The following is a 7,417-nucleotide window of genomic DNA, read 5'->3' on the forward strand; positions in this document are numbered from 1 at the left end:
TGGTGGAAGGCCAACCAGATACGAGTCCAGAAGGAGTCCATGAAACCATGCCTCATGACTCATGGCATTGCCAGTCCTGTCCAGGCCAAAGACTTTGGCAGTGACACAAATGTTTTGCACATTTTGCTGCTTCAGTTTGTCTGACTGCGATTCACAGGGTTTCTAGATTATTGTGATACACAGTGTGGTACAGTGATCTGATGCATATTACCAGTAATGTAATTGCAAATAACTTTTGTTAGCATGAAAAGTTCACTTAAAACAGTCAACAGTAAAAAAAAAAAACATTTTCACTGTTGCGTTTTGTATCCTATCTGATGATTACAGGGCTCCGCTCCTATAGTCTCAGCTGAGACCGCTACTCACAGTGTGTGCATATATGAACCTTTTAGACTACTGTGAATCCCTCACTCTGCTATTATGGTTGTGTGTGTATACTATCTTTAGACTCTGCAAGAGATTTCTGCCTTGCTAAAGATACTGTAGCATGTTTCCCCCTTTTTGACTCTTTGAGGCGACTGCTCAGCGAAAAAGGGGAAGTATTTATCAGTGTCGTGTCTGTGGCAAAGGCCCCTTTTCAATGGGTTTAGGATGCACGAAAGGACTGATACAAGGGAGAGGCTCTCTCCCTTTATGAATCAAAATCCTTATTACCTGCAAACGTGCTTAATTGTGTGATTCTCTTCTCATAGGGGGACCTGGCCATTTACTGCATAAACTCATCTGTGACAATGATTTCTAAAAGTCTTCCTCCTTTTACAAAGGCTGTCGCCCGTCCGTGGAGAGACAAAGGGGACCTATTCCTCGTGGTCACAGAAAGATTCATATATACCGGTAACTGTTCTAGTGACAGATTTCTATGACATACAGTAGAAGACAACTAGTAAATCTAATTTGGAATTGGGAATTCAGATATAATCTCCTCCTCGAGACGAGGGTGAATAGTTGGGGTTAAAGGGGTCCTAGGTTCCTAATTGCAAATTGTGTAACACGGCTGGGGGAAACAGTTTCTCTCATCCCACCGGAAACATGCAATGAACTTAATGTAATTCTATTGACAGGGCCAAGTGATTCAATATGGACTTTTCTAGGATAAATCTGTATAGCGCTCATGGCATATAACAGATCTAAATGATAATTTGTACTCCGTTTTTACCTACTTTAGTTACTAAAAACAGATTTCCTTATCTTTGCTTGTATGGTGCAGGTTTCGGACCTTACAAAGGCCCCCGAACATTAATTTTTTTACAGAACCATGCCCGCTAAATGCAGTCCAGTGTAATTTTTCTACAGAACCATGTCCGCTAAATACAGTCCAATGTAATTTTTCTACAGATACATGTCCGCTAAATACAATCTAGTGTCATTTAATTACAGAAACGTATCCGCTAAATACAATCTGGTGTCATTTAATTACAGAAACATGTCCGCGAAATACAGTCCAGTTGGTTTTGTGACCGCGTTAGTGTATAGGACTTTCCTTCCTAAATACACAGCTGAGTTCGCTACTCCAGTGTATGTCAGTATATTGTGCAGTAAGTGTTTGCCCATTAACAGTGTCTAGAAAGTAAGCCCTTCAAACGGACAACTCACCCCGTTCCAGCCAGGCCTCCTTGCAAAAAAATATTCTTGCAAGGAGATCAATATTCTCGTTGACACAGGGGAGGCAAAAGAAAACTCGAAGAAGGACTCTGCTGCCTTTTAATAGAATCCCTAACCAAGGGTTAGGGCTCTTACTTTATTTAATAATAAAATTTCTTCTTGCTCTCAGTTGGGGAAGTACAGAAGAGGTGATGGAGAGCGCGCGCTCTAGCCCCGGTCCCGGGACCTTTTTATATTTGCCCAGCTGAACCTGAATCTATCACTGGTATCACAGTCAGCTGTTTGTCTATTTCTTGTTCCTCTTTCTGGTGGCTTCCCTCAACTTTTCACACTTAGAATACTGACACAGCACAGGGATGTTGCCTATACATGGCTCTACGCTGAAACTATTAAACTTAAAACTCTAACACAGCACTCGGATGTGGCCCATATATGGCCCTAAGCAGGAACTACCAAACTTAAAACTCTAACACAGCATTACTCTATTAGCCTGACTAAAACACTTTAAGGGCTAAACAATCATGCTTTTTAAAGAATTAAGCAAAAACACATTCTAAAGCTAAACAAAACCACACTTTAAGCTTTTTAGTAAAAACACACTTCTAGTCTAAGTAAATATTATTTTCACGCAAGTTATCTATCATTGCTGCATTTGGACATTTTTATTTGGTTTAGAGCAAGCTGGAATCAAGCAGTTATATCTAGTGAACTATCTCATGTAATCTTTTGACTTTTCCACGGTTCACATTTTCTGCCACTTTCTACAGCACAAATGACCAGTTAACATCATATCAGTGTAATCTTATCAGCACAGAGGGAAGTGTAAACAATCACACATCATCTGAAATCACTCCATCGTTCTGATGAGAATATTACTGGGGAAAGTGTAAACAAGTACATACATTCTGAAATCACTTCATTACTGTGACTGGATTATAACTGGGGAAAGTGTAAACAAGTACAAGCATTCTGAAATCATTCCATTATTCTGACTGGATTATACCAGCAGACTAATTGCTATAAATGGAGGGAAAATTAGCTAAAAATCATGTGTTTTCTTGTGTCTGCAACGGTTATCCCTAAAGACACACGCTGAAGCGTATCCATAGCATATCTTTGCCTTATCATATCCAACATACTGTAAGTCTCTTGCTGTCTGTCTCTCTGATGAGATGAGTAGAAGGTGTCTGATTGGGCGAGACTGCATCATGTGATGTTGCACTATGACACGTGCAAACGACCTTCCCCATCACGCGGTCAAGTAGTGTTATCACTACAAAGATCCACCATCTGACCACAAATGGGCATGAGTGAGACTGGATATCATAACGAGCTGCATGGCTGTTTCTGAACGTCCCTTCTTGTGCTCAATCTAGGACAGTGTGTAACAACGGGGACGGGGACAACAGATGCAACTAAGACTTGTGGTATTAATCTGGCCCAATTATATACTACTGTATATTGTGCATTGTCCCAGCCAAATAAACGTAAAATAAAGAATAAAAACAACACTGGTATTTTACATGGATGCTCCAAAACACTATTAGGGATCTTCACAGAAGACCTGCTATCTGGAATGCCTTTGTCGAGGGTATGACAAAAGACATTATTGTGCAGCGCAACATAAAGAAGCAATTGTGTTATTTACTGACAGATCTCAAGCTGCAGGCAGCCTCACTGAATGTGCCATATTTGTTACAATCCTAAAACCTATGAAAGATGTCACATCAGAAGACTAAACCAGTGGTCCATGCAGTCTACTGGAGGAGCACACGGCACGGTGATATACTGTAGAGTGAACAGTGGGTCTGATTAATGCTCAAGGCTGGGACACACATACTCCACTACTGACCATCATACACACACACACACACACACACACACTCCACCACTGACCACCACACACACACACACAGATGCACAACATGCACAACACTACTGACCACTACCGTACACACACACACACACACACACACACACACACACACACACACACACACACTTCATGGACAACTGTATTCCCATGTGCAGCGGTACGTGAGCTAAGCTACAGTGGGAGCGTATAATTTTGACTCAAAGACTAAAACGTCCTAATTGGTGTACGCGGTGAGCAGTTAATTACTGTTCATTAGCGGAGATGAACCAGCCATCCGTGGCCGTAAGTCTCAGCTGTCCTACTGTTCCATGTACTTCCCCTCGGTTTCAGAACTTCTGCCGCCGTATCTAAACGGGCTGCAGAAATACTCCCACCAATATTTTCAGAACGGATAAACAGCTTTTAACTGTAACTAGTACGATGAACACAAACAATAACACAACGCTGTAACTACCACAGATGTCATGCAACTGACTAGACAAACCATATCGAGTAGAAGAGAGAGACACATGGACTAGAGTGTCCTGCTGAACTTTTCAATAACAAATGGAAGTCAAAACAGTGTTGCAGCTCTAAAATATTTACTTTGCTAGATTATTTATCAGCATAGAGAGGATTATTGATGCATTGTTCAAACTTTCCTGCAGTTAAGAAATATTAAGCAAATTGAGAGGGAGAGAGAGGAGAGAAAGCAGTTTTACCTGAGTCCACGCAGCAGAGTGTGTGTGTGTGTGTGTGTGTGTCAGTGTGTGAGTGTGTGTCCGCAGCAGAGTGTGTGTGTCTGGAGACCGGAGCTCAGAACTCCAAATGGGACTTTGATCAGGGGTAAGAGACTCTTATCTTCTTTTCTGTACATACACACATACACACATCCTCATGCTCAAACACACACACACACACACACACACACACACACACACACCGTTATAACATCAGGTCTAATCAGTAACCCATCTTGCCATGTGGGGCTTATTGATCTAGTTAGCAGATGACACCCCCAACTCAACTCCTCCCTAACCCCCTGTGTTGTGCCCCACCCCAACATGAGTGTGTGTGTGTGTGTGTGGGGGGGGGGGGGGGGGGGGATTGTCCAGTTCAAAGAATCTTATGTTCCTGCATGAAATAGCTACATGTTAACACAAACACACTTCTACTCCCCTCCACCTCCATCTGTCTCCACACACACAGAGAGTCAAACATGCACAAACATGCTCACACATTCACACACTCAAATTCATGCACACACAAATCTCCAAAACTTCACAAAAAATCAAATCACGTGACATCTTCGTTGTGTTAAGCGTTTTAGTGTGTATGTGTGTGTGTATTATTCTGTGTCGATTTCTGAAGCTCAAGGGATTTTTTTCTTAGTGTGTGTGTGTGAGCGTGTGTATGTGATATTCTGTGTTGATTTCTGAAGCTCAGGGGGATTTTACTTAGTGTGTGTGTGTGTGTGTGTGTCTGTGTGTGTTGCTCAGCAGTGGTGTGTTCAGCTGGACTGAGAGCAACCCCTGTGGTTAAACACACTGCACGCTGGGAGCTGGATTATACAAAGGGCCGCCTAATGAACCTGTGTGTGTGTGTGTGTGTGTGTGTGTGTAGGAGAGAGAGAATTAGGAGAGGAAAGGAGAGAGAGAAAATGAAAAGATATAGAAAAAGAGATTGTGTTGAAGATAAAAACAGAAGAGAAAAAGTGAGCGTCTGTTTGTATATGTGTGTGTGCGTGTGAGAGAGAGACAGAGGATGAGAAAGAGAGTGTATGTGAAAGAGAGAGAGAGAGAGAGAGGAGATGAGAAAGAGTTGTGTGTGCGTGTGAGAGAGAGAGAGAGGTGCTCTGAGGTTAGCTTCAGTCCTCTTGCTCCAGTTGTATGTTGTTGTTTCTCTCCTCTCCACTCCTGTCAGTATAATTTAAGGAGGTATAATTTAGAGAGTCCTAGGACACTACTGCAGCTGCACGTCAGCGGGCGTCCACACACACACACACACACACACACACACGCACACACATGCACATAGAGAGAGACACACACTCACAGTGTGAGAGAAGAGAATGGTGGCAGTTAAACCATGTCCTTGTCCCCACTATCCAAAACATGAAAGGGAATGTTGTTTTTTACTGTCAATGTAATGTTTTTGTCCCCCGTCTCCATGCAAGTTAACACACACACACACACACACACACACACACACACACACACACACACACACACCTATAGAAGCCTTTAACGACTCCTAGCCTTTGACGACTCCTAGTTTCAACACACCCACCACCCCACTGCAATGGTTCTCCTACGGACAAGTACTCATGGAGAAGCCGTCTGGTTGGTGTGTCAGCCAGATCAATCAGACCAAACCAATCAGCCAGATCAATCAGACCAAACCAATAAGAGAGCCAATCAGAGGGTCAACAAAGGGTCAATGGTTCTAAGATAGAACACTCCCATGGATGTCTAAAGGCCCGTTCACACCTAGAACAATAACGATAACGATAACTATAAACAAATATCGCTCTCGTTAATATGAATGACAACGTTCACACATAAACTATAACGATAACGACATGAAGAACGATATCGTTGTTGATCACTTTCAGAGCGATTTTGAGAACGATAAAAAGCTAATAGCCAATCAGAACCCATAATATTCTAGCCATCACATTCATTAACATGAGGAGAGACTTTTCCTATCGTTGGCCAGTGTGGACGCTTTTATCGTTATGGTTATAGTTATCGTTCTCGTTCTCGTTCTTGGTGTGAACGGCCCTTAACTGCTATCCAGTTATAGAGACCCGGGACACCCAGGAAACAACAAGACACATCAACACAATATTATTCTCAAGAGCTTCAAAGTTTACTAAAGGAATCACCTGGTGTGTGTGTATATATTACAGTACCATGACAATGTATCAAAGTTTACTAAAGGAATCACCTGGTGTGTGTGTGTGTATATATTACAATACCATGACAGTGTATCAAAATGGAGAACATCAAATGAAGATGACATGCACTGTACATTCACATACATAATGAAATAGAACATGTGACTCTCCACACACACCATCCAGAATGTAAAGGTACAGTAAGTATTTCTGCTGCCTGTTTTAGGTCAACAACACTGGATATCATCAGAGGGAGAAACCCAGAGAGGGCTGATGAGAGAAAGAGAAAGAGAGAGAGAGAGAGAGAGAGAGAGAGAGAGAGAGAGAGAGAGAGAAAGGGGGGAAACAGGAGAGAGAAAGAAAGAAAGAGGGCTTCAAACTTCCAACCAAAAACATCCAGTGCAAGAAATGATCAGAACGGACTGTTAACTGTATTTACTGTAAACATAGAATCTAACAAAATGGCGGCTCATTACCACAGAGAGAGGAATCACAATTTAGATGCTGTTTCAGTATGAATTGCGTACATTTAGGTCAAGGCAAGACAAAGCATTGCAGAGTACCTCACACACACAGGTAATTGAAAGAGTAATTAAAATGCAAAGATAATAGAACCTCCGTAAAAAAGGAAAGATAACAACATCCGTAAAGTGCAAGGTGAAGTGCAAAAAATTAACATTCACACAAAACAGTGAACAAACTGGTATGTGGTCTGACCGAAACACCAAAAAATAATTTAATTACCCGTGATTGGTAAAAAAAAAAAGGCCGCTGACTGAAATATGATCAAAAGCATTGATTGAGTTGCTGATTGAGTTTGGCAGCTAATTTAGCAGCTAATTCTGCTGACTGGTTGCTATGGAGCATTAACAGCTGATGTTCCTGGTCGCTCCAGAGGTGGGACACTCCTGCTTCAGAGAGTAAAACTCCAATATATATATTAAAAACCTATGCTATATATAATATATATAACACTCCTACTGTATGTAATATTACACTCCTACTCTATACATTAAACTCCTATATAATATATATTAAACTCCTACTCTATACATTAAACT

This window comes from Sardina pilchardus, chromosome 17, assembly GCF_963854185.1.
Source record: "Sardina pilchardus chromosome 17, fSarPil1.1, whole genome shotgun sequence".
Taxonomy (NCBI): Eukaryota; Metazoa; Chordata; class Actinopteri; order Clupeiformes; family Clupeidae; genus Sardina; species Sardina pilchardus.